The sequence below is a fragment of the Mauremys reevesii genome, linkage group 2 (assembly GCF_016161935.1).
Source record: "Mauremys reevesii isolate NIE-2019 linkage group 2, ASM1616193v1, whole genome shotgun sequence".
Lineage (NCBI taxonomy): Eukaryota > Metazoa > Chordata > Testudines > Geoemydidae > Mauremys > Mauremys reevesii.
This window is the reverse complement of record NC_052624.1, coordinates 276,525,080-276,545,841: the sequence shown is the minus strand read 5'-3', so window position 1 is coordinate 276,545,841 and position 20,762 is coordinate 276,525,080. Positions and strand designations below refer to the sequence as shown.

The 20,762-nt window shown below is 44.7% G+C and overlaps 1 protein-coding gene and 1 long non-coding RNA gene across 2 annotated transcripts in view; one reads left to right on the top strand and one right to left on the bottom strand.

The window, feature by feature from the left end:
• KCNK9 (potassium two pore domain channel subfamily K member 9) overlaps window positions 1-20,762 on the top strand; it is a 123,836-nt gene that overhangs the window by 8,784 nt on the left and 94,290 nt on the right. The window lies entirely within an intron of this gene.
• On the bottom strand, window positions 1,402-3,582 carry LOC120396538. Its single transcript, XR_005593211.1, has 3 exons — window positions 3,428-3,582; window positions 1,948-2,062; window positions 1,402-1,816 (listed from the first exon to the last, which is right to left on the bottom strand). It is a non-coding gene; the product is annotated as an uncharacterized LOC120396538 (long non-coding RNA).

Here is a 20,762-nt window from a genome sequence, read left to right as displayed (position 1 = left end):
CTCACAGCACTTCTGTGGGATTGGTAAATCCTGTAAAAAATCTCCTCAGTTGAGAGGTAGGAAGGTTAAGTGACTTTCCTAAAGTCACACACTGCTTCAGTAGCAGAGCCAGGATGGGAACTGGAGAGGAGCTGGATTCAAAACCTGTTCTTATGCCTCCAAACCACTGCTGGAGGTAAAAGTATGAAACTGTCTCATAAATCCACCCGATTTAGGCTTAATCAGTTTTTGCCTTTATCTGTACAATTTCAGACAGAATGATTGTCAGACAAATGTACTGATGCCAGCAAATAATAACAGACAAGATGGAATAGGCAAATGGGCCCAAGTTACCACATTCTGGGCACTGGGCAGTTCTTTCACATTCCATGATGGCCGTTCCCTTCTCTGACCCCTTGGGCTAGTCCTTCAGTCCCATTCCTTCACTTTCTGCATCAGTGTTTTTTCCAATCTGAGCCTTGTTCACTTAGGTGTTTTAAACATTTCTGCATTACAGATTCCTTAATCTTTATCCAGTTGACTTTTAGCACATTACCCCTTGGTTTTGTTAAGTATCCCGTACATGATGTATGTGCAGACTTCATTTACCCAACCTCTGCATTTTTCCTGCCGTTTTTGCACTTTTGGGGTCACGTCATTCTCTGTCACTCTGTTCCTGAGCCTTCCCAGACAAAGCGTGTTTTATATTTATCATTACATGTTTGTGTAGCTCTTACTTACACCTTCCAGCATGACATATTACTTATCTCGCCAACAATACCGTCGTTTTAAACAAATCACTTATGCCAGGCAAGGCTTTGGCTGAAGTGTTACCTTCTCTATACTCGTTCCCTATACATAATTACAATTTATTAAAATCTAGCTAACAAAGCCCTTGGTCTTACCATTTAACAGTTCTTCATTTTTATATCTCAATAGCATATTCAATATGTGTTATCCTACTCTATCCATTAATCTATTATGGGGTGGAGGCTTGGAAAACATGATGAATCTTTAATGTCAACATTTTTTGTCACCGTTAAACATATGTTTTCAAAGGCCTTTTTCATTCAAAGTCCAGTTTTGTTTGTGAATCATTCAAAAAAAACCCCAAACCTTTCATTAGAAATTTTCATGGGTTGTATTTTGAGGGATGTCTCAATTTAAGGGCCTTGATATTTGTTTTTCATGGTACCACAACACCACACAGACTTTCCTAGTTTATATCCAGGTAAATAGTACCTCCCCCGAATGTGGGTATACCAAAGGCAGACATTCGAGGTGGGTTCATGATATTATAAACAAGCTTCTCTAACTTGGGTCTCATGGTTCTGGATAGCAGCAGAATCTGTGCATGGAAATACAGCCAAATTATATAGAGATGGGCACGTACTATTCTGTTTTATTATTATCTTGGGGAGGGATTTTCAAAAGAAGGCTTAAAGAGCTAGGTGACTTTTATTGAAAATCCCAGCCTTTGTTATGATTGTGGCTGGATGAATTAGCCGTCTTCCCCCTAATACAAACTAGCCATCAAGGACATCTGCTGGTAATGCAGAGCTAATCAGTCATAGTCCTCTCTGCTTCTGATGTGAGCCAACAGGTTGCTACTGACTGCAGTACATGTTTATTGTACACAGTAGATCATGGGTGGCATCCTATGCCTATATTACCTGGATCCTAGGACGTCTGGAAATTTAGGGCCTGATTGAAGCCTCTTGAAGCCAGTGAAATACTCCCGTTTAGTTCAGCGGGCTTTGGATCAGGTCCTTATTCAACATACATTCCATGATCCAAGGAGCCACATTCTGTAGCAGCCAAACTCATAGAGAATTCTCTGTAGTGTAAAGCAAATAACAGACATTCAAAGAAGGGAATGCAAGCGATGTATTGACCTGTTGTTATGAGTTCTTGCTGTACAAGTGCAGTTTTCATATGCACATTTTCCCCCCAAACAAAGAAACATACGTGGTTTGCTGAGGTTGAGCTTATGTTGTCTTTGGAGTTTACAGCTAGGATTAGCGTGAAGCTTTTTTCAAGGCGTGAGGGATTAAGCTACATCTCCAACTTTCGACAGAGAAATCTGCAAGAAGAGCTTTGATGCTTATTTTTGCTGTTGTTTTAAAAAAATATTATGCATTCTTTCCCCATTGCCTGACAGTTAACATCCTCTTCTGATCAGCTGAGATAGTGGATTTTTTTATTTTTAAAGCTTAATATGCACTTTCTTCCTTTCTGCTTCAGGAAAGAAAACACCCCTCCAAGTTTCTTGGCATTTTTTCCCAGAATTACATAAACATTTTTTTAACGTTGGGCAGATTGCCACAGGAGGCTTATGCAACATTCAGTTGGTTAAGGGGCGATAGGCTCACTCTCCATTTTTAACTGCTCGCATTATTGAGACGATGTGGGCATTGCAATGAATGACAACTCCGTGTTAAGGGGCGCGTATGTATTTGTTCCTTGTTAGGTGATTAAGAGGGAAAGAATTTTATATTGTCCCGTGAGTTGATTCCTGGATCATACCAAAGCAGCACAACCGAGAAGAACATCTTGCAGAAGAGCCCGCTCACTGTGGGGTGATAGGGATCTGACAGGCAGCAGATGGTTTCTTAGGCTCTGCCATCACTGAAAATGATAGCTCTCTTTGCTCAATGTGGCAGTCTCTTCGGAAAGGCGTGTTTTTCCTGAGACTGATAATACACAAAGTGACGAATTAAACCCACAGCAGCTAATTGTATAGTACAAGAGGTCAGATCAGGGCAAATGGTGCTGTCCCTCAACCTGCGGAAATTCTTAAAGCTCATACTGAAGGGAAATTGGAGACAAAAATTCTATTCTCGAGGCAATTGGTGGTGCCAGCAGTTTTTTGTATGTCTCCATTATCCTATTATGAAGACATTTTAGGTCCAGGTGGTGGCATGTTTTATCCTCCACAACCTACCTTCTCTTTTAGCTGTGTCTACCAGCAATGTCCTAGTCCTATGTTTAAGTCATCACAGGCTGTTGCCATGGAAGTTGTGACACAAAGGCAGTATTTTAACAAATCTACGGCCACAGAGGAGCTTTGCAGTTGTCACTTTGCTGTATGTTATGATGGAACTTTGCTGGGGCAGCAGGGATAGATTTTGTCTCCTCCTGCTTCAAAAGCACAGCCCTTTACCACCTGAGCTAAAGGAGAATCCCCAGTAGCTGTTAACAGCTTGGGGTCTGTGGTACACAGGGGAACAGGCCTGATTTAATCCAGAACAAGACAATGGTGCGTGTAGTAATAATAATTGCAATGATTCATGAAAGCTCTGGTTTGGAATTTAAATGAAGTCCATTGCAGAAACTAGGGACGTTGTAGCAGAATTTACTCCAGTGTTGTGGAATACATAAGGCTATGACTATAAAGCTACTGTATCTGAAATATTATAGGACCCTCCATGAAGTAGTGATAGTTGACCTTAGTTTTGGAAGTTTGCATCAGGGAAGAACCTCGAAGTCTCAATACGTCTCTGATGTTGCTTTGAACTATCCAAACATCTTGTGAATATGCTTCCTTGTGAGATTTCTGGTACTTCCTGCTTCTGCTTGTGTAGGCATGTCCTTTCAGTGGTATTTGGGCTCTAAAAATAAGGCACATAAATGTTAATCAACTATGTCTGAATCCCAAAGAAGCTCAGTTTGGGTTTGATTTGAGTTAGGGCCAAGGTTTTGTCGAGGAGAGATTCTTATTGTATCTCAAAGGGGTTGCCCATCTCTCATATCCAACACTCTTGAAAATACATGAACCACTGTGCCCCTTGCTACAGATGTTACCACAGGTGGATTTTCTCTGGGAGGTTTTTAGCTTCTGCACCTTTGAACAATGATTGTTAAAATGAGATCAAGCTCATTTCAGGCAACAAATAGTTGAAACAATATCCTTCTGCCTTGTGCAAGGGACACATTTTGGCTTTGAATTCATGTCCAGGAACTGCTTACAGGCATCTGAGGGTAGAATTTGACCAAAATACTTCCGAAGATGTGTGTACTGATGCAGGGCCGGTGCAAGGAAGTTTCGTGCCCTAGGCGAAACTTCCACCTTGCACCCCCCCACCCAGCTAACCTCGCCCCCCCACGGCAGCTAACTCAGCTCCCCACCCGGGGAGCCCCCCCGACAGCAGCTACCCTCCCCACAACAGCTAACCCCTCTTCCCCCCCTGTCCCCCCACGGCAGTTAACCCCCACCTGGGGAGACTCTCCCCCCCTCACCACAGCAGCTAACCCTGCCTGGGGAGACTTCTCCCCTCCCCCCCCACCACAGCAGCTAATCCTGCCTGGGGAGACTTCCCTCCCTCCCCCGCCACGGCAGCTAACCCTGCCTGGGTAGCCTGCCCCAGCTCACCTCGGCTCTGCCTCCTCCACTGGGCACGCCGGCGCTGCTCTAATTCTCCTCCCCGCCCAGGCTTGCGGCGCTGATTGGAGGAGACTTAGAGCTGGACTGTGTGCTCAGCGGAGGAGGCAGAGTGGAGGTAAGCTGGGGCAGGGAGCTGTTCCCCTGTGCCCTCCCCCCCGTTACTGCGGGCAGCCCTCCCCGCGCGCCCCCCAACCCAGCTCACCTCCACTCCACCTCCTCGCCTGAGGGGACTTTTAGGCGCCCCCAACCACTAGGCTTCCTAGGCGTCCGCCTAGTTTGCCTAAATGGTTGCACCGGCCCTGTACTGATGTCTTGGGGAATCTGAGTTGTATACATGTGCATGTGCACGCATACAAACATACACACACGGCCTCCCTTCCCATGTTGCTTTGTGTGGTAAGAAATATCACAAAAAAGGAGGGAGATGGTAACTTTATCAGGGAATACCTGTCCAGCACCTCTGGTCTGCACACATGTGAGCATCTGGCCTTTGAAAGCAAAGGGCTTAAGTACATGAATTGCTCTTAAGACAGATCATGACTGGTAATAAAAAGGCTATTATTTAAAGGGTACTTTCCAGAACAATTAGGGCTTCACTACCAATGCATTTGCCTTAATGACCACACTATGCCAGTCAGAGGAAACAGCATTAGCTGATACTTACTTATGTAGGCCAACAGAGGCAAATTAGCTATATTACAAGCCAGCTCCTGAATGCACTGCACAACTCGGGGGCTATTTTAATGCTTGAGAAGCAATAGCTAGAGATGATTCTGAATGGCTGCTTTCTTGTTTTCTTCACAAACACCCACCTCAATGTGGCTTTAAGATGCACAGCTCCTCTACTTTCTAGTAGCTAACACTCTGTGAGCCATATTGATCCCTGGTCTCGTCCAGGGGTTAATTTGACCTTACTGTTGTAATATCCTCCTTGCAAATGCACCAGAGCCAGTTTATAACCCATGAAACAACTTCACTCACAATCAGTAGAGGCTCCCTGTGCTCCAAATTGGCTTTGAGCAGCTCCTGTTGTACTTAGGAAGAAGCTGGTGTTTTGATGAAGTATTTACTCTTAACCACTAGTAAGTGTACTAGGGTTTCAGCCTTTTATGATGTGTTCTTAGGCTCGCCCACCTTATCTTAACAATGAGTTTCTATGGTAGGTCTTTCTAGACCATTACTATCTTCCAGTTATGCATTTGCTCGCCTACAATGGAGTTGGGGTGTTTACCACCTGTGAGCATATGGTTTTGAATGGTTCAGTCAAACTCACGTATTAGAGCAGTCACAGTTGACTGGAAGGTAGCAGGTATTGGTTGGCACAGCTGCCATCTGAGGGCTAGAGTTTGGGTATCCCCGTGTGTCTGGGTAAAAGAGAGGGGCAGGGATGGAACCCTTCTTTTCCTGAGTAATTACGTATGGTGTTCAATTTTAATGGTGAGCGTCAGTAACCATTGGAACAATTTGCCAAGGGTCGTGGTGGATTCTCCATCACTGACCATTCTTAAATCCAGATTGGATGTTTGTCTAGAAGATCTGCTCTAGGAATTCTTTTGGGGAAGTTCTATGGCCTGTGTTATCCAGGAGGTCAGAGTAGGGACCATTGTGATCCTCTTCTGGCTTTGGAATCTGTGAATCCTCACCAGCACAGAGGGAGACAAAGGCCAGGGCTCGTGGTCCATTAGCAGAAAGCATGGGGATAACTCAGTCAGACTGCACCCCCGCATCTAAAGTAGAAATGACCTGGTAGGTTATACCACCCTGCTTCTTATCCACTAGAAGCTGGAGGCTGGCTGTTTGAGAAGTGCTCACTTTCATGGGATGTAGCTGTCAGTCCTCCTAATCCTGCCGTGCCAGTGCACCTGGAAGCATACTGCTCGCTTTTGTCCTCTGCATGCAGTGCTTCAGTACCTGCTGCTTAGGTGCTTCATGTCTCCATCCCCCTCCTGCAGTGTGCAACAGCCAGAATACAGCCCTTGGTCTGGTAAAATGCTGCTGCTGTCCAGAAGAATACTGAATTACTATTTAAAGGTAACCAGTTCCTCCAAGAGCCCTTGCCCAGGGAGGAATCAGGGTGTTTTTAAAGTATGTCTCAAAAATGTGGTTATGTAGATTTTTCTCCCTCTGAGTGGGTTTGTTATGTAGATGGAGGGGTACCATTGTGTTAACAAGTCATGTGCTTGGTTGGAATTGATACTGATCAGTTAAGGGATTGGGAATCTGGGCACTATATGCTAAATATCGATTTCATCTTTGGATAGATGTGCACTGGCTTCCTTTGGCGTTAATACAACACAGGTGCAAAAGAGCTCAACACATTGGATGCATGTTGGGGTTTGGGCTCTTTTGAAAATCTGGCCTTAGAAGTCACCATGGGAGCTGCCGAGTGCTGGGGCATTTTACAGACATCAATGTGGGATGGTCAGGGAAGATGCATGGCACCCGCATCTTTAAGGACACAGGTTTGTTCAGAAAGCTGCAAGCAGGGACTTTCTTTCCAGAATGCAAAATAACCATTGAAATGTTGAACTGCCAATAGTGATCCTGGGAGACCCAGCCTATCCCTTGCTCCCAGGGCTTATGAAACCATACACCGGACACCTGGACAGCAGCAAGGAGTGGTTCAACAACCGGCTAAGCAGGTGCAGAATGGTGGTGGAATGTGCCTTTGGCCATTTAAAGGGTCGCTGGTGTAGTTTGCTTACTAGGTTAGACATCAGTGAAAGCAATATCCCCACTGTTACCCCTGCCTGCTGTGTGCTCCATAGCATCTGTGAAGCAAAGGGTGAGAAGTTTCCACAGGAGTGGGGCATGGAGGTGGATAGGCTGTTTGCTAATTTTGAGCAGACAGATACCAAGGCAATAAGAAGAGCGCAGCATGGATCACTACATCTCAAGAAGGCTTTGAAAACCCAGTTTAGTAACGACCCACAGTAATGTGCGCAGCTTCTTGAGTTGTGCCTTCCCATACTGCGAACCTTGCTGTGCCTGCTAGGTTTCTGTCTCCAGAAAATCCTCTCTGTTTCCTCAGTTTCCCTGTACCTCCCCTTCCCCCTCTTCCCCCATGGTGTGAAGTAATAAAGATTATTTAATTCTCAGGACCTGGTCTTTTATCGCACAAACATATTGGAAGTGAAAGATCAGAAAAAGAATGCAACCTTGGTCAGTAGAATAAAATTTGGAGGGGAAAAACACAGTGATCCTGTCTTTTAAATACAGTGGGCTTGGCAGTCAAAGATCATTGTATGTGCACTTTTATTGCTAGTAGCCTCCCCCAGTGTTGAGTGGAAGGAATATAGCTTTCCCCTGCTCACCTCCTGGAATGTTTGGGAGAGGAGGAGGATGGCGATACAGGAATGCCATTCTTCAGGGGCTGCAGAGGGAGTCTAGCCTCAGGGTGTTTCTCCTGAAGGTCAACGAGATGCTTCAACATGTCTGTTTGTTCCTTCAGAACCCCCAGCATCTGCTGCTGCATGCCACGCTCACTCTCCTGGGCTTCTCTCCTGCTCCCAATGTCCATGTCCAGTTTTCAGAGAGAGAAATCCTCTGTGCTCTCTGCTTGGTGTCAACTGACCCAGAGGTGTTCATAAACTCATTAAACATGTCATCAAATGCTCTCTTTCACCTTCTAATCTAGGACAGCCTCTCCACTGGCATGGAGGATGAGCTGAAGGCCACACTTTCAGCCCTAAGACATGGAAAGCACAAAGCAACCATGGTCAGTGCATACCCAAGGGAAAGAATCTGTTCAAGAGTGGCTGAGATTAAGTGCACTATCAAGTTAGTTTCTATGCCTTCTTCTCAAGGCACTATGAGATCCTGAGCTTGCAGTGGAATTGACTTATTGATTAGTCCCACCACCAAATACTAGCTCCTACTTACATGTCTCAGCCCAGTATAATGTCCTTTATCCTCTTAGCTTCCATTCCTATGCCTCTCTGTCCCCCCACCCCCTTCCATCAACCAGAAGGAGTGGAATAGAGTCATCCATCCCCTCTTGATGAAAAGAAGGGAGTGTGATATACTAGGCCAGATTCTGATCTTGGTTACCTTATTGTAAACCCAGGCCAACTCCACTGATCTCTGTGGAGTAACTCTGGATTTACACTGTGGTAAACGAGTTCAGAATCTGACCTACTGACCCTAAATTTTGAAGATCTCCCCCCCCCTCGAATTTTACAGTGTCAGTACTGGCTACTGCAGCAAATGGGAAGTTAGGCAGCTGTCTGCAATGCCTAGAAAATGTTCCCAGACACAGAGTTTTCTTATATATATATATATATATATATATATATATATATATATATATATATATATATATATATATATATATATATATATATATAAAATATCCTGTAAACAACAAAATCGATACAGTTCCATATAATAATTAAAAATTGTCTTCCTCTACATCTCACTCTGTGCAGTTTTCAGCACTGTGGTGAATGCAGAATTCCAGGGGCCTCGCTACAGAATTTAGGGCCAGTATGTAATAAGCAGGACCTTGGACAGAGGATTTGAGAGAGGGTGAGGCTCGAGACCAGAAAGTGCTTTTTCTCCCAAAGGGCATGCATTGAACAATGCATGTTGACCAGCCCCACACAAAGAAACTGGGAAGCAATAGTGTTGGTGTGAATATAACTCTAAACGGCATATAGCGTTATGGACTAATACCCTTGAACTAGCTCTTCAACAGTTGGTGTTTCCTGTGTCATCACCACTTCAGTGGAGTCACTCCTGATTTATACTGGTGTGCGAACAGAATCCAGGTCAGAATGTCCAGGGGAGGATGGGCTTCTAGTTCTTTGCATTCTAAAAGTTTGGTGTTCCTGAGCTGTTATTCTGCTTGGAGGGCTCCCTTGCAATCCTTGTGGAGCCCTGCGGAAACCCCCTTTCTCCTCCCATATATATTTCACTCCTCTCCTCTCTCACTCTCCATGCCTTCCATCTCAGCCATTGCTATTGTAGTCATGGGAGACTTCCTGAAAAATTTGTCCAAGCCGACCCTCTATCAACCAGAGGGATTTGTTGTGGATGGAAGCAAGGCACTCCCTTCCCTTTCCTCCCCTTTCCATGGGCATCAATGCCATTGTCAGTTCAGGGAGCAAGAGAGACTCCTGTTGGCCCTTCAGTGCTGATTAGCACAGTGCTAATTAACACAGAGAGCCTGATACAAAACTTCTCCATGGAAGTTATGTCAGAGTTAAAAGAAAATACCGGTCCATTGGCACTGAACCATATAGGGTATGTAAGTAATATGGATCAAACTTGTGGGCCGTCCATGGTCTCCTTGCAATGGCGAGTCTTGCTTACATGCACAATGGTGCATTGATCACTAAATGGGACGTTATCAAGGGATTTTCCTGCACCATATATTGACAGGGACTTTGAAGACGGGGTGTCTACTCTGGACGACTGAGCATAAATTCTCTATTAGGATCAGGTGGATCAACAATTACAATCATTCACTCAGTTGATTTCCTGAGACTGAAAGTGGTGGGCTGTGGTGGTTTTCAGGCCTTTTAGTTTTCTGTACGTGTATGTACCAAGGCATGATAGGGGAGGTCAGAGGAGCTTTTTTTAGTGTTATTAAAACAACATACATATTCTTTTATACAAAAGCTTTTAATATGACTTGCTCCATTTGTTTCTCTTACAAGTTGCAGTAGGATCTTTGGTAGGCCAATAGCCTTTAATCTTCAAGGGGAGAGAGACGGCTTTTGTCTCCTCTCGCCTGCCCTTCACCTCCCAGCTGCTGTAGTCCTTGATATAAGTTCTGCTGCTTAGAGTGCCTGAGGCATGAATAAAACCTAGGCAACTAGACTCCGCCTCCGTAGAGCCTGTGCTCAGAAAGAGACGCTAAGAGGGAAGGTGCTGCATGCACGGTGCTTCTGATTCTCATCTCACTTACATCAGTGTAAATCAATTGACCTCAGGGGAGTGACTCCAGATTTACCCCAGTGGGAGACCAGTATAAAGCCCAGTGTGTCAGAGGGGCAGCTATTTGTGGGTAACTTCCATGACCATGCACAAGGAAACACTGGGAGGGAGAGACTTCGGTGGTTTCAAGGCTCTTTGATCTTTTCTCTGCTCCTAATGGGGTGTCTGTTTGTAATATCACCTCACTTTGATTCCATCTATTGATTTACAGGGAAGAGTCTGAAGGGCAGTCCTTAGTCTGAACAGCATCCCAAGTGTGGGTTCCCTCCAGATTCTCTCCCCAATGGCAAACAGATTCCCCCACCCCTCTCCACATAGAATTGCCTCCTCCAGCTGCCAAGCACAGTCAAAGGCTTCTGTGACGTACACAGCCAGCTGGTTAACCTGGACCAAATCCTGAGATCCTTGGTTAGGCAAACTCCCACTAACTTCATTTGGTGGCAAAGCTCATGGAGTAAGAGGGACGCTGGTCCGAGCAGGAAGAATGGCCTAGTAGTAGCTGGGGCACAGACGCAGGGACCCTGGGTTCAGTTCTTGGCTCAGCCAGAGGCTTCCTGTGTGACCTTGGGCAACTCACTATTTCTCTATCACAGTTCCCCCCGTGTGGCTGACACTTCAGAGATATATTGTGAGGTGCTTAGATACTGTGGTAATGGGAGCAGGATAAGTTTCTAGACAGAGAGTCGGGGTGCTGAGGGAGCAGTGTAGCACATGTAGCTGTGTAACTTGTGATTTTGCTTTCTATGTACTGCACCGTTAATGTCTGACAGCTGTCGGTGCAAGGACAGTGGCTGTTACCTGAGGCAGAGCTGTTGCAGCATGTTCCAGAGGAGAGACGCACTGTGTGCACTGTCTTGAGGCTGTTAACAGCTCCACACAAGAAGCACTTTGCATGGCACAACAAGAAGTTTTATTGGTCCTTCAAAACCTATGAAGAAAGCTGCCTGTCCGCTAGCACTCTATCTATATCTAATTACATACAGACAGATATGTCTTTGTTGTAGATCACTCCTTAACGGAGGAGACTTAACTTCCATTCTTCCTTACGTTGTGGTTTCCCTTAAACTAATATAAAAGTCATTCAAGGCTGGACCAATGGGCCTTAGGACTGGGGAATGAAAAGTCAGCTTAAAGACATCTTTGCTACCAGCCCGGACTGGTGTTAGGTGTTTCTTGGCAGGACCAGAAAATCTGGCCTTATGTATTTTGGTTACAGAAAAGTTTCATGACACAGAAAGATGAAATAAAACCAAAAGAAAATACAGCAAAGTTCTCTGAGCATGTGACAGCGTGAAATAGTAAAACATACCAATGCAGTCCTGCATCTGTTAGTTGTACTGAGAAGCAATGCCTGGATTTTGAGACCAATAAAGAGCTCTGGCTCCTAGTTTGAAAGTGTTATAGATTCCAGTAAACTCGAAACACAGTGGGATTTTCCAGCTGTTACTCGTAGTGATTAGCTGGTTACGTGGATCTGTTGTTACTATTGCATGTAGTGTTGCCCAAAGAGCCCAATCAGAATCAGGCCCCATTATGCCAGGCATTCTACATAAAGCAAAACGCAGGGAAGTATTTTCAAAAGCTTGACTTAGGAACCCAAGTCCCATTTAAAAAACAAGCGACTTTGGCCCCAGATCCTCAGATATTTAGGTGTCTAACTCCCATTCCACTGACTTTCAATAAGACATAAGCTCCTAAGTGCAAAAGTCACCTTTGAAAACTGGACTTAGACTCCTAAATCACGTAGGAACTTTGGAAAGTGTTATCCTAAGACCCTGCCTTGAAGGACTTACAATCTCTTTTGAAATGAGACAAGAGTGTGTGTTAAAAAGGATGGGAAAGGGAAGTGAGCGCAAGGGGAATGATAATAAGTTCATATCATTACATAGGCTACTTTGTTCCAAATCATTTGAAAGGTTTTTTTTAACCCCTTAAATATGTAAATATATCTCCCTCACTGCCATTGACCCTTGTCATCACTGGCTGGCAGGCAGATATCTTGTATGTGTCGCAGTAGGGGTGGCCGTTGAGGAGGGATTTGAAGAAGAGGGCAAACTTTGTTGCCGTCCAGTTTCACTGACATCAATGGAATAACAGCAGCAGAGTTTTTAGGTTGGAGACGGTAGTGTAGCCATACAGATTAAGTCACGAAGGTCTATGGTGCATAAGGAGCTGTGGGAAAGAATGTGTGGAGACATTTGTGGGAGAAGCAGACCAACGGGCATTGACAGCGGGCATCATTGGCAAAGCAAGTGGAGCAATAGGTTACCTGATGAGAGACAAGATGGAGGCAGAACAATGTAAGATGTTGAAGGTGATGACAAGGAGCTTGAGGGAAATGAGGGAGCCAGGCGACGGATTTCAAATGTGGAGAGAAAGGTGATATTGTTAGGGTGACAGGTAAGGAAGATGATTTTCACTGCTCCGTTGTTACTTTTGGAAAAATATTTCTTACTGGTGTTCATATGTTAGGATGACCAGATAGCAAGTGTGTAAAATTGGGACAAGGAGTGGGAGAGGGTACTAGGTGCCTATATAAGACAAAGCCCCGAATATTGGGACTGTCCCTGTAAAATCAGGACATCTGGACACCTTATCATATGTCCGCCTTTGCTTGTGCCCATTCATGTGGCTGGAATGTTCAGAATGGAAGTAATTTCTTTGATTTTCTTTGATACTTTTTCATGGTAAGTGAGAATTTCACACCTGAGTGCCATTGCCTGCAGGTGTAGAATATCACCACTTGTGGGAGTGTCACTTAGAACCAATTATTACTTGTCTGACCAGTATTAAAATGCCTGTAGGACTAGTACTTGCACAATGGAGATTTTTCTTCTTTGCATGCTTCTGATGTGCGAAGTTCTCTGCTTTAGGGATCTGGATGCAGTGCTCATTCAGAGAGTCTTAGAGGACCACAATTATTTTTCAAGCACCCAGAGGTGTGTGTACCTGTAGACTTACAGGGCCAGTGCATGGTTCCTTGCCCCAAGGAGGTAAATGACTAAATGCAACATGACCCAACAGGCGAGGGTCGTAAAACAGACAAGGTGTGGGGAAGGGAATGGAAAGGACACACATGGCTAAGAGAGGGGGGATGTAGTTATTCAATAAGGCAAATGATGGTCAATTATTGACCTGTTTGTGCCCTCCACCTCTCATCTCATAGGCAAGATGGTGGAGGTGAGTTTTTAGGAGGCGCTGAATGTGGACCATAGGTGCTGACTCTGTGGGTGCTCCGGGGCTGGTGCACCCACCGGGAAAAATTGGTGGGTGCTCTGCACCCACTGGTAGCTCCCCACCCCAGCTCACCTCCGCTCTGCTTCTATCTCCTCCCCTGAGCGCACAGCGGCACCGCTTCTCCCCCTAGTTCTCAGTGCTTGCCGCTTTAAAACAGCTGATTCACGGCAGCAAGCGCTGGAAGAGAGGAGGGGGAACGCGGCGTGCTTGGGGAAGAGGCGGGGCTGGGGCAGGAATTTGGGGAAGGTGTCCAGGGAGGGGGCGGGGACTTTGGGGAAGGGTTTAGGATGGGGGCGGGGTGGGGGGGGAGTACCCACCGGCGCCTGGAAAACTTGGTGCCTATGATATGGACTAATGAACAGACTTGTGCTGGGAGAGGGTGTGTTGTAAGTGTAAGGGGCAGAGACATAGGTGAGCCAAAGAAACTCTCTGCACTAGGAAGATTAAAACCCATCATCCTCCAGGAGTGGAGGCAATAGTGGAAGATACCGTATGGACAGGGCACAGGCATTTATGCCCAAGTATTCTACACTAGACTTGACTTTCCTATCAAACTTCCCACCGTTGCTGGTGTAACCCACACACCTCCTGGGTGTGTTGTTCTGTCCCATCTAGTGGCATTGGAACCACTTAGGGAGAGTTAATGAGTCTGCTCTACAGCCTTAGCTAAGAGTCAGTTGGCTTTTAGCTCACGCAGTAGAGGCTCATGCACTAAGCTCCAGAGGCCTCAGGTTTGATCCTGCCTGCTGACGACTGGGATCCATTGGTGTTACAGTGGCACCAGTGCAGCTCCATGAGTGGCAGAACTCTGGTTGACAGAGTACTGGAGCTTTAGGTGACTTGGAAGTTAAAACTCTGGTGTCTGATCTACAATATTGCTTCTACCATCGTTACTAGTGATGGAGCTATATTGGTGATACCAACAGTAGGAAATATTAGAAAGACAATCCTCTCTCAGAACAGGGTAAGATGACATGGTAATAAAAGCATCGGAGTTATATACCGTGAGCATCCTCTCCTGCAACCATTGCAGGGGCTGCACAGGGGGTGAATTATGGGTTCTAATATTCTTAGCCAAGGCCAAATGCTGCTCATAGACCATAGCTAGAGTTGGGGCACTCAGCAATTTGGGTGATTTAAGTTGGGCACCTAAAAATGGAAGCACCCAAATGCAGAGGTCACTTTTAAAAACATATGGCCTAAATGTATTGGTGCTTCAGGTTCTTTGTTGGTAAAGTGGGGATACTGATACTTAAATCCTCTGCCGTGGGCTTAGAGATCTCTACATTAAAAAGCATTCTACACTAGAGGAATAAAAACAACCATAGAGTGGTTGGTTTTTTTTCCTTGTGAGATAAAGAGAACGGAAGTTCTCCCGGCCCCTCATTGAAAGGCCCTCTTCAAGACAAAATTGTACTGAATAAGAATCTCCAGGTTAGTACACAGCCCAACCCCAAACAGTATGGGGCTCAGTTGCTGTCATTACTGAGTCAATGCTAAGGCAGCCTTGCTGCATGCTTCAGGGATTGTGTATGTGGAGCACGTTTCGGCAGTGCTCTGAGTTAACAATTTTCCTTCCTCCACACTGCCAGTCATTGGATTTTCTTCATTTTAGTGATTAATTGCTCTAAATACTCCTGCACCTGGTCTGCAAGAGTACAGTTCCTGAGATGTGTTTCATCTGAACTTGCAGTGCAAATGCAAGAGAATTTGGGGGAGTATGCACACCCACATGTCGCAAGGTAGAGATGGTTGCCAAAAGGACACACAGTAAAAGAACAGTTAGTTCTTAAACAAGGGTATAATCTAATAAACCAAAAGGAGAAAATTATATATTGGAATATTTAGTTCCTTTCCCCCCTCCCCCCAACATGTTCACGCCATGACTAAAGTGGCTATTAAGTATATATAGGCATCTGTGCTTCTAAGAAAGTGAGTGTGTGAGATTGTTTGGGAATCTCTGTGGAATGAGTTGGAGGCTGTCACTCTAGTTCCTAGTAACCTGGGCTCCATATCAAAATTCACTGTATTACCAAAAAACCACTGTCCTGGCTGGCACGAATCTGCGCATCTCATCCTCAAATGGTGCCCCCTGTCCTGACAACTTCAGTAAAGGGGCTGTGGTTTGAATGAGGATTGAAAATGGGGTTCTCTCTCATCCTGCACAGTGGTGCATGCAGGTCAGAGTTAAGTTGGGATGGGGTTATTGGTTGGGATGAGGTTCTCAACCTTTTCTATACTGTGACCTCGCGTTACAAATCAGGAAAAATTCCAGGGCACCTCCACACATAGTTTCGTGACCCTCAACCCATCTAGCTATATACAGAGGCAGAGGGTGGTCACAAGTTCTCTGGGAGTTGGGACCCCCAGGTTGAAAGCCCATACATCACTACTGCCCATAGTCTAGCTGTTCTGAGAAGGCCTGCTGTCAACATCAACAATCTGGTACCATTTACATGCCCTACATTCACTTTCAAAAGTTATCACAAACGTTACTGGGTATAAACCTATTTGATTTTGCTAAGCATTGATGTATTTGGCTGTGTAACGGTTGGACCGTGTGCCTCCAATGGCCCTTCCTGCTGAAAACAGCTCTCTTCTTTCCGAATGCTTTTACCCCAGCTTGACTTAAGAACTCAAATGAAATGTTAATTGCTTTACCAGCGACATTGTTGCAAAGCAAAAATACCAGGCTGACAAGCAAGGAACCATGCGGTCTGGCGCTGATAAGAGAGAACAGTCTATGTAAGTCCATGAAAAGTCAATGGCTCCCAATGATGCTAGGGCAAATTCAAAAGCTGAAGGAAAATCACTCAATAATCAAGTACGTTTTTGTTGCCTTTGTTTGGAGATAGCAGGGGTGATTGTCATCTCAGGCTGTGTTAACTTCTGCATTGTCTTGCAACAGGCTGCTGGCTGGCTTAATGCGGCCTTTCGGCTTCCCTTTTATTGCAAATGGCTAGGTAGAATGAAAATGCAAATGACAGGAAAGGGATTGGCCTTTTGGGGGATGGATGAGTTACAGGGTGTCAGGAGCAGGATATACTATGTGTGTATATGTTACTTCTCCTCCCAGGTGTGGACATGGCCGCCACATCTCCCTGTAAGCAGGATCGGAGTCACCTTCCATTCATGCCCAGGGGATTTAACCATATAATATGCTGATAGTGTCAAATATCACTCCCAGACCCTAGGTTCAGATTTGAAGGAGATGAAGGTGGAGCCCAAGGCCATGGGACTCCTTCCCAAGGATGTTGGGAGGAGGTCAACCATTGCCATGTTCAAGACCCGCCCCTTTGCCAACTGATTGCCTGTCTTTCAACAGGGAACAAAAGAAAACACATGGCTTTGGGATCTCACTGGGCCAGGACTCAGGAGTTGTGAATTCAATTCTCAGTTCTGCTGCAGTTTCCCTGACACTGGGTAAATTACAGAATCTCAATTTGTCTCAGTTCTCCATCTGTCAAATGGGCATAATAGCATTTCCCTTCTTCCACTCGTTGTCTGTCTATACTGATGGTAAATCTTCAGGACAGGGATTAACTCAGACATATATACATATGTACAGTGCATAGCCTCGAGGTATGTGGTTAGGGCCTGTAGATGGTACTGTATAACAACGATAACAATAAGTGGGAAACCTAAATGCCCATTTAATCAAATTAACTAATTCATTATTTATTGTCATCAATCTCCAGGTGCATGAGCAATTCAGTCTTTTAAAAAAACATATGATGAGTCTCTCCTAGGAGGGTTTAATTTGCAGATAAAAATGGAGCAGGGTGGAACATTGAGAATAACCCCAACAGTTAGAAAAGCCTACTGACATAATGTATAACTCTTTGAATTGCTGATGTATTGTGTTATCCTGCATCGTACAGTGTGCTTTGTACTGTAATGAACTAGCTAGACTGTACACATGCTACTGATGTATATGGCTGGAACTGGAACTGCTCCACGATGTGTCATAGACCTATAATGCTAATGGTGAGTCTCTTTTGTAGTGCATTTGTAGCAGGGGGATCTGGGTTCTATCCCCGCTGTTGCTATCATGTTCCAAGAGCAATGCAGGGACAAGCAATACCGTCCCATGTGGCCACAGATTTGTTACAGTATTGATATATTTAACAATATGTACAACACCCATCGCAAAATGCCTGTGACACTGTGTGAGTTAATTGGCAACACTTAAATAATAAGTAACCAATAGTTAATAATTACAACCATACTGGCCTGATGGTTTGGACTCAAACAACCTATCTTCCAAATAAAATCATATGGACAAAGAGGATAAGAAGATGAGCGGACAAACCAGCGAGAAAGGGGAGATAAACTGACCTGAGTAGAACCTCTTCATATTATAACTGGGATAAATGCTGTGACCTAAAGTACAGGCAGAAAAGGCCTCAGACACAACAGGAAAACTGCATTGCCACTATGCAGAGGGCCAGAGAACAAAGACTCCATGCTGGGCGGGGGTGGGGGGCGGTTTCCACACACCCACATACTGTCAAGTGCTAGATCTTGGCAGTACTTATCTAGTCTAAGCACACTGGGAACATAATCATTGAATCTATGCATAGCGTGGATCAGCTGAGTCAACAATACCACTAATTGAGGAGAAGTGGGTATAGCCCACATCCCCTGCAACTTCCCCATTCAGGAAAGTAGTGGCTGCATTTAATTTTTCTTACTCTATGCAGAGTATGTTATTCAGTCATTAGACTCATTCCCTTTGTGCCACAATGCTGGGTTGACTCTACCTGTTTCCCTTGGTTCTTCTCTTCTTTCACCTGATCTCTGACCCATACACTTTTGTAGACTTTGCCACTCTAAGTACACTCTGGTAGGTGAATAGGGTATTGGGAGGAGGGTAGGTGATATATAGCAAAGTGTGTTATTTGGAAGAACAGCCCATATTGGATATGTTGTGAGTAGTAATGGGGAACGTTCAAAAGCTCAGGAAGGGATCCAAGAGTTTAGACGCTTGTCTGAACTGTTCAAAGGTTGGCAAAACTGGGCCTCAGTTTGTGATGTTTGTAACACCCATGAAAGGGTTCTGGCCTGATCATCTGGTTTCAGTGGGAATTGAGGACACTTTCTAGGAATCCTGCTGGCAGGATGGATTTTCTATGGGACACATAGGAAACAGAATCCCTTCTCTCCAGCATGCTGATTTGCATGAGGTCTTAATACAATCAGCTATGTTTCTAACTTGCTTCAGCACTCCAATTTATATGTTTGTAGCGTGCTTAGCAAAATGGGGCCCTGATTAAGGCATCTAAGTCCTACCATAATAAATAAATAAATAAATAAATAATATTTTCTGCCTTTTCCCAGGTATCTATTTTCCACATGTTCCTTTGCATCTGTAGGAACTTTAGCTCCATGAATTCTGAATGGCTCTATTAATATCAACAGTATATTCTGCTCTGACCCATCTAACTGCCCATCCCAACAACATTCATCCTTAGTATATTTATTAGTAAAATTACATCATTAGTGAAACACAGGAAGGGATCCAAGAGTTTAGACGCTTGTCTGAACTGTTCAAAGGTTGGCAAAACTGGGCCTCAGTTTGTGATGTTTGTAACACCCATGAAAGGGTTCTGGCCTGATCATCTGGTTTCAGTGGGAATTGAGGACACTTTCTAGGAATCCTGCTGGCAGGATGGATTTTCTATGGGACACATAGGAAACAGAATCCCTTCTCTCCAGCATGCTGATTTGCATGAGGTCTTGATACAATCAGCTATGTTTCTAACTTGCTTCAGCACTCTTCCATATGTCACTCCAAACACAGCCAAAATCTCATAGGAACAGTCGGTATTTTGCCCTCTCTGCTCAATGGGAGAGGTGTGTGAAGATGAAAAGTGAATGTAAGAGTCAAATCAGTTTTGTATCAAGCTGCAGGAGGGCGATTCCTGTTCTAGCCTCTCAGGTTTGCATTAGTTGTGAGTGGTAGGCTGCAAAGTGATGGCTTTCAGCACCACAGAAGTGCCATTATTGCAGCGTAGTCCCCGCAGGGTAGTCTTCACATTTCTCAAATATGTTTACCATTCTGTCTTATTCACAGCCCTATGGCCGCTGTAGGAGGTAACGTTCCTTGGCCACCCTCACAGCCATGAAAGGAGCCTTTGAGAGCCACATGATGCTTTAAAAGCTTTGAATGTAGCCACAGGGATTCTGGGAATCTGAAATGGCAGCTGCCACGTGGTACCCGATGGGCAGGCAAGTTCCCGCAGAGAACATGTCACTGACTGAGGACTCGGAAACTTTATTATATATGTCTTCAGAGCCCAGCATTATGATGTGGCCGGTTCTAAGAAGTATGATGCATTTTCCAACATCCTGTGAGAAGAGATAATGTAACCGAGGTGCTTTTTTGCTTTCTATCCCTGACATTTCATTATAAAACAGTAAGCAACGACAGTCTGACTCAGACAGCTGACGGAGCCTGACAGTTTTTTCTTTCTGATGAGTTGTGATATGGCGTCATTTCCTCTTAGTTAGCTTTCAACCCGAAGGACTTCAATAAGGCCGCCAGTGAGGTAAAGATGAGGGCAGTTGGTAAAATCTAATCCTTATCTGACTGACAGATGGACATGTAAGTAGCTTCTTATTTCTGATTGGATCTTAACTTCAGCAACAAAAAGGAAGGAAATGGAAAAGAATTATTTCCAAAGCATGCTTACACTCAGTGAAGTGCCTGTATAAAAGGCATCCTGGGATTCCATGTTTATGCCCCCTCAGTGACTTTTATACCAAATTTGCTCAGTTTACAAATCAATAATTTTTTGCCGACTGCCAACCTAATAAACTCAGCCTGCAGCCTGAAGATCAAGCTGTGTTCTCTCCATCTCTGCCCTCATCATGGGTAATATTCTGCAGAGAGCACGCAGGAAACAGCTTTATTGGTGGAATGTGAGGTGGAGTAGAATCCAGCTCATTCTTCATAGTAGTGACCCTACGATGCTAATTGTAGTAAAAAAACGTGTTCCTCTGAAATAAATAGCAGATCTGACTTGGAAACATCCCAGGAGCTGCTATACTGAGAAATAAGGGGACATTTTTTACCATAGACTCATATGATTCTAACCAGACAGTTTTATGTTTATTTCTGGTTCACATACTCATGTGAATTCACTGCTTGTTTCTACATGGGGGCCAAGCAGAGTGTGTCCATTGCCTCTCATGGGGTGAGGAAGTGAACAGAACAACT